The 6,936-nt window shown below is 47.7% G+C and overlaps 1 protein-coding gene and 1 pseudogene across 1 annotated transcript in view; both read left to right on the forward strand.

Moving 5' to 3' along the window:
• The window catches only part of Svop (SV2 related protein), a 98,858-nt gene that overhangs the window by 56,894 nt on the left and 35,028 nt on the right, over window positions 1-6,936 (forward strand). The window lies entirely within an intron of this gene.
• LOC105742879 lies at window positions 3,909-4,308 on the forward strand (annotated as a pseudogene).

A 6,936-nucleotide genomic window follows, 5' to 3' on the forward strand; every position in this document is an offset into this window, starting at 1 on the left:
CTTAAGAATATGGGAGCAAAGACCCTGAGGGGAAAAGTTTTGAAGACATCTTTGATTATGTCTCGAAGCTGCAGCTTACTTAGGAGTACAATTTTTAAAGTTATACTTCCTTGTCTCCTTTCTGCCCACTTTTTATTTCTTCTGCCCCGCATCAGGAGGGGATGCTCAGTCCTGTCATGGGGTGACTGCTCCCTCTTTGGGGAGCACAGTCTCCTGGCTGTCTGCAAGATTCCTAGAATCTTGGGCCGGCCAGAGAGCTCAGCAGACTAAAGAGCCTGCTTAGGTAGAGCTCAGGGACCAGGTTCCATCCACGGTGTGCCGCGCCAGCCCCACCCCCAGGGCTTGATGAGATAGTGATTGAGACTGGGCGTGGTGGCGCAAGCCTGTAATCCCAGCGCTCGGGAGGCTGAAAACAGGAGGATCACTACAAGTTCAAGACCCTGTAGACACGGTACTAAATACATAAAACAAAACAAAACAAAAATTCCTAGAATTTTGCAAATCTCTCAATGACTTCCCAGTATCTTGGTGTCTTTATCCTTTTTATTTATTTATTTATTTATTTATTTATTTATTTATTTATTTAGTGTGTGGCCAGTTCAGCCCACCAGGGGGTGGGGCTGGCTGGCATGTGGTGCTGGGGGATTGAACCGCGGTCCCTGTGCTTTGCTTGGCTTAGCTTGTTCTAAGTAGGTGCTTTAGACCACTGAGCCATCTCACCAGCCCCGGTGTCTTTATCCTTGAAGGAAGAGGATTTAGATGAACACTCCTTAAGCGATTAACATGCCTGTGAGCAGAGTTAAGCAGGAATCTGAGCCAAAGGTCGAGGTAGAAATGAGACAGCTACAAAATAAAGGCAGAGTTGCCACATTTTTATCTTTGAATTGCTGACTAGGTTTCTTTAGATCCGACTGAGGAGTCAGTACTTTCAGCAAAAGCAGCCCCCCAGCCCCTGTTATAGCAATGGGCTCGATGTGGGAACGAGATGCTGACACACAACGCTGTGGAGGGACACTGCAAGCACACACAGACTCCAGCAGGGATGCAAGCGGCTTCTGAGTTTTGGATATGAATGCAAACTCTATTATCCCTATGGAGTCCATTCCCGTGCCCACGCCCCTCTGCTCCCTGCCTTCTTTGTTCTTCTTCCCAAAGTAGGTAATCACAGTTCTTGATAGCAAACCAATAATAACAACACCAGGGCCGGCCAAATAGCTCAAAAAGCTCAGCAGATTAAAGCACCTGCAAGCAGGCCCAGGAGCTGGGGTTCGAGCCCCAGGCCCCACCCCAGGGCACACTGAGACAGCAATTGAGATTGGGCGTGGTGAATACGCCTGTAATCCCAGCTCTTGGGAGGCTGTAAACAGGCAGATCACTGAGTCCGATCTAGTAGTGAGACCCTGTAGACCCTCCCCTAAAATACACAAGAGAAAAAAAATAATAATAACACCACTGGATAGTGGTGATGCTGATAATGATAATAGTTGGGTGCTTACCAAGTGCTGGGTTCTATGCTTAGTTCTCATTCTACTCTCTTACTTGGTCCATCAGCAACCCTTTTGCTCCCATCGGATGGCTGAGAAAATTGAGGCTCAGAGCCCAGAGAGTGGTCTGCTTGCCGTCAGATACTCAGCGTAGGTTAGCATTTGCTTTGTAACAAGCCACTGTGATAGTCATCACTTAAAACAACAATTTGCCCATTAGACACACACAGGCTCACAAACCGCTGTGGGAGGCTGAGGTAGTTTGAGGTCAGTTTGAGCAACATGCTGAGACTCTGTCTCAAAAACAAAGGAACAAACAAAAGCCAAAGATTAAAAAGCTGACGACTTATCTAACTCCAGTTCTGCACTTGGGCAGTTTGCGGTTCTTCCAGGCGGAGTGCGGCTTGTTTACGAGACATCAGTCAGCTGGAGGATTACAGGGCTGGTTTGTAGCAAGGCCGCCCCGCACTTGGCTGTGCTCCACGGTCCTCTCAGCCTCCCATCTGCACACCTGATCCTGGCCATGGGCGCCTGGGCAGGTGTCTAAGACAGCAATCCATCAGAAGCTGCAAAGCGCCTGGTAGCTGAAGCTTACAACCTGCATATCGATGCTCTAGGGTGGGAAAAGACTTACCGTGTGTGTGTGTGTGTGTGTGTGTGTGTGTGTGTGTGTTGTGTGTGTGTGTGTAGTGGCATGGTTGATGGTGGTGTTGAGGATGAAACCCACAGTCTTGCATGTGCTAGGCAAGCACTGTACCACTGAGCTCCATCCCAAGCCCTAAAACAGACTTGACAGGAACAACTTCAAAGCCACGCCGCAAAGCATGGGCGCTGTTGGGGCAAGGGTCAAATCCCCTGTCTGATGCCAGAGCACTGATAGGGTTGAACAAACATCACAAAAGACTTGTGGGCTTACATAGTAAGACCGTCTTAGAGAGCCATTCGTGTCCACTGGCCCTTGGTTCTAATTTGGAGATGATTTTAGGACGTTTGGGCTGGTGGTGCTTAGCGAGTTTCTGTTCTCCTTAATGTAGGTAGGAGGAATCACACTTAGGAAGACAAATGATTTTACTTTCTATCTACAGAGTTGGCATCAGGAAGAACCACACTTGGCTGGGGATGTAGCTCAGTGATAAAGTGTTTGCCTAGCATGCACGAGCCCCTGGGTTTAATCCCAGGCACCACAACAAAACAACAACAACAAAATAAATAGACTTTCATTCAACCAAGAGCCTTAAACAGGCCCATGTTTCATCCTTGTAACAAGACATATTTGTTTTAGAAAATCTAGGAAATGCTAATAAGCACAATCAAATTCAAAGATTTTCTCAGGAGAATAAGCAAAAAATAGGTTGGCACTGGGGCTATGGCTTTTTATTTCCAGTAGAGGGCGCTGTGTGCTTCGTCAGAACCCCGTCCACGGCATCCCTGTTGTGCTTCAGGCCAAGAAGGATGAGGGGATGTCTGCTAAGTGTTGCTCCTGGGAAGTGTTGCTTCCGGGTCTAGGGGTGCGGCTTGGTGGTAGAGCATGTGCTTAGCATGCACAACGCCCTGGGTTCCAGCTCCAGCACCAAATACATTAATACCTCACATGGCGGCCCACACGTTTGACCTTGACACCTGCCTGGGAAGGTCCCTCAGATTGGCCCACAGACCTGAGCTATCTCTGTTCTTCCCTCCAAAGAAACGCCATGTTAAGATCACAAGCCACTTCTCTCCAAGCATGGGATCCAAATGGCAAATCTCTAATTGCCCAGTGCTGCAATCCCGATTATTTGCAGCGGGATTTATTTGTGCCAGCATCAGCTGCTTCTTGGCATGGTTAATTTCATTGCTCATCCTTCTGTCATTGTGATTGTAATGATCACCATAGTTTGGATGAAGATTAAGCAGCTCATTTTCCTAATGAGCTATAAATAACAGCCAAATGTGGGGTGCAATTACAGGAAAAGATGTTTCTTGTGGCATAGATCGCAAAAGCAAGAAATTGAAAACAGCCTAAGGGCACCGGCGGGACCTGCTGGTCCAAGCCCAGGCGCAGCGTGGGTGAGACCCTCTTCCACCCCCTTGGGACCCCCACCACCCCCCCCCACACCCCGCCCACCGCGTGAGAATTTGCCACCTTCTAGGGACCCCCAGATCCAGTCCTAGCCCAGACCCGCACAAGAAGAAGCCTTCCAACCATCCATCAAGAATGTCGTGCTTTCCTGCGAGTGATCCAATCCCAAGGAAGTTTCAGAAGAGATTATGAATCAATCAAAATTAAACTACTGTGTCTGTGCAAGGAAAGTATAAGCGCTGATTCAGAAGTCGTAACAAAAAGAAATGGCAAACCCTAAAGTGTTTTACTCAGGAGAGTTAAATGGAAGAAGTATTTACAAATGTATGGGCAGCTTCCGGGTACGGTGTCTGGAGTTTAGGCTTTCACAATGGTCCGGCCCCTGACGTACCGTCGTCGTAGGCTTTTCCTACAACACTGCTTCCAACAAAACTAGGTTGTCCCGAACCCCAGGGAATAGAATTGTTTACCTCTATACCAAGAAGGGTGGGAAGGCCCCCAAATCTGCATGTGGTGTGTGCCCAGGCAGACTTCGAGGGATTCGAGCTGTGCGGCCTAAAGTTCTTATGAGATTGTCTAAGACAAAGAAGCACATCAGCAGGGCTTCTGGGGGCTCCATGTGTGCCAAGCGTGTCCGTGACAGGATCAAGCCTGCTTTCCCTACTGAAAAGCAGAAAATCGTGGTGAAAGTGTTGAAGGCTCAAGCACAGAGTCAGAAGGCTAAATAAAGCATGAAGCTGTTGCAGTAATAAAAGATGGAAAAGCTAAAAAAAAAAAAAAAAAGTATGGGCAGACTTAAGGGTACCAACAAGGGCACGCAGAGGCTAGGAGGCTACCAAAAGAGAGGTGCCACCGCTAACCCATTCAACCTGCAGTGCAGAGGTCAAGAGGCCGGTAGGGGCTGGGACTGGGGACAAGTGAACGTGCCCCCGTGGTGCGCTGTGGCTCCTGAGGAATGCGCCGTTGCTGGAGCTATACTGAAGTGGAGACCGGTATGGGCCAGGATTACCGGCGTGCACCACCACGCCTGGTTTCAGCGGCTGCCACTACGCTCACAGCGTGTGGTACTGGGAATCGAATTCAGGTCCTTCCGTTTGCCAAGCAGTTGCTTAGACCACTTAGACCACTGTGCTATCTCCTCAGCCCAGTACTTCCATCTCTCTCACAAGGAACTAAGTCCTTTGAAGGGTCTCGCTACACAGTTTGGACTCGTGGTGATCCTTCTGTGTCAGCATCCCTAGAGCATGATTGTAGGCGTGTGCCACTACGCCTGGTTTTGGGCCAGCACAGTGTGCCGGGTTCCTGGGCCAGCATGGCACGTGATACTGAGGATCAAACTTGGGACCTTGTGCTTCCCGGGCAGGCACTTATGATGCAGAGCTACCTCCCTAGCCCCACTTTTTCAGTTTCTTACACCAGAGAGGCAACGTTTACAGATGTTTGTTTTATTTCAGTTGTATGATCTCTAGTTGCATCCATCTACGAACAAAAACCTCAAGTTTCTTTTTCTTAATACTCCATTGTATAAAATTATCTTAACTTTTTAATTTGTTCCTCAGTTGATGGGCATCTTGGGTTGTTTCCAAGATTAAGCTATTACAAATTGTGCTACTCGGAAGACCCAATAGTATTATGGGCTACTGGACTCTTTTAGAATATTTTGCTGAGTTTACACACCTATAATATTCAAATGATGGAACTAAACAAAAAAGGGCATACAGATGAATGACCATTTTGTACCTATATATTCAAAGTGGTTAGGATAGATATATAGTTACATTCTCTTAATGAATAGAGGGATTTGTTCTAATAGTGTTTGCAAATAGGATATCATGTCCGCATCTTGTACAGCAATTAACCACTAGGAAGAGAGTATGCAATGTGTTAATTATTGAAACTGTCCTACTAATCTGGTTTGAAAGTGTCTCATTGCTATTTGTTTCTCAATAAAATTATAGAGAAAAAAAAAGAAAACAGCCTAAGGATTGAATAACAGGAAGTGGACAAATAATGCTATCCCCACCGTGAGGAGGGCTAGGCCACTGTTTAAAAAGAATGAACTAAGGAGCTGGGGTTGGGACTCAGTGCTAGAGCGCTTATCTACGATGCAGGAGGCCCTGGGTTGCACCCCCAGCACTGTAAAATAGGAATATAGCAGCACTACCTAAACTAATATGGAATGATTTCTAAATTGTCTTATTGAAAACTGAGGGCCCAGGGAGATAGCTCAGTAGAATAAGTGCTTGCCTCTCAAGCTCAAGGTCCTGAGTTCAATCCCCAGTACCACAAAAAAAAAAAAGAAAAGAAAACTGATTCAGACTCAGAGCTTCAAGGCAACCAGTTTCCTCTGAAATGCTGCATCATACATTCCCAGTTGTTTCCCTCAAAGGACAAGGGGATCATCTGCTAAGGGTTGCTCATGGGAAGCTAAAAGTCTATGGCCCTTCTGACCTGGCTCCCAAGTTGCAAAGATGAGATTTAGTGACCAGAGAAAGCCCAGGAAAGAGTTCCAGGGATTGGCCAGGCATGTGCAGGGGTGGTAAGGACAAGAATGTCTGCACACGGGGAACACTGGTCCCTTGATGCCCCTGGGAGACAGGCACGTAATTCTTAAGTATGACCTGCACTCTCAGGGAGAGACGGAGAAATTGAGATAAATCCATTTGGAAAAGTGGAATATGCTGAAACACGTATGCACCGTGAGGTGCAATTCCAGGGCATTTGCTTTTTCTTCCTACCATTCTCTAAAGAATCTGTCTGATCTCCAGAAGTCCTAACCTTGCCTCCAACGTGCCCGAGAACTCTCCCCGCTCTAGACAAGAGCTGCCTTTGATCAGAAGCTGGGCAAGACTTCTAACTGGCGACAGCCCAGCCCTGCCTCACTCCCGGGAGCCAGGCCAACCCGGCAAGTGAGATGTTCTGCGGGGACAGGTGTCGTAGGTTGGGTCCACAGAGCAGTCAGGGCCCCAGGCAAGGCTTCCAGTACAAGGGACTTAGTGTGGGAGGAAGCTGTACAAGAGTGAAACAAGCAAGAAAGATAAAGGGAAGAAATCCCGCCAGGAGGTGGTTTCGGGCAAAATCTGGACTCGCCCTGATCACACCAGGGCTCCAGAGTGGGATTACGGGAATGGTTTGCCCCAGGTAGTTGGCAATGAGAGACTGTTCCACCCAGATTTGCAGCCTATTTTGCAAGGCATCGTTCAGCCTAGTTCTACTATTCGCTTTGATTGATGAACTTGAGGTAATAACACTCCGCCTCTCCTGTGTCCTACATGCTCGGGTTAACCGTAGTGATCCCAATAACCCTTGTCGTCTCTTGTCATATGTTTGAGAACACTGAGTCCTGTTGAGACAGTAGTAAAGCAAAATGCGAGATCACGAGAGGAGATCCTC

The sequence above is a fragment of the Octodon degus genome, unplaced genomic scaffold, assembly GCF_000260255.1.
Source record: "Octodon degus isolate 3935 unplaced genomic scaffold, OctDeg1.0 scaffold00079, whole genome shotgun sequence".
Classification (NCBI taxonomy): domain Eukaryota; kingdom Metazoa; phylum Chordata; class Mammalia; order Rodentia; family Octodontidae; genus Octodon; species Octodon degus.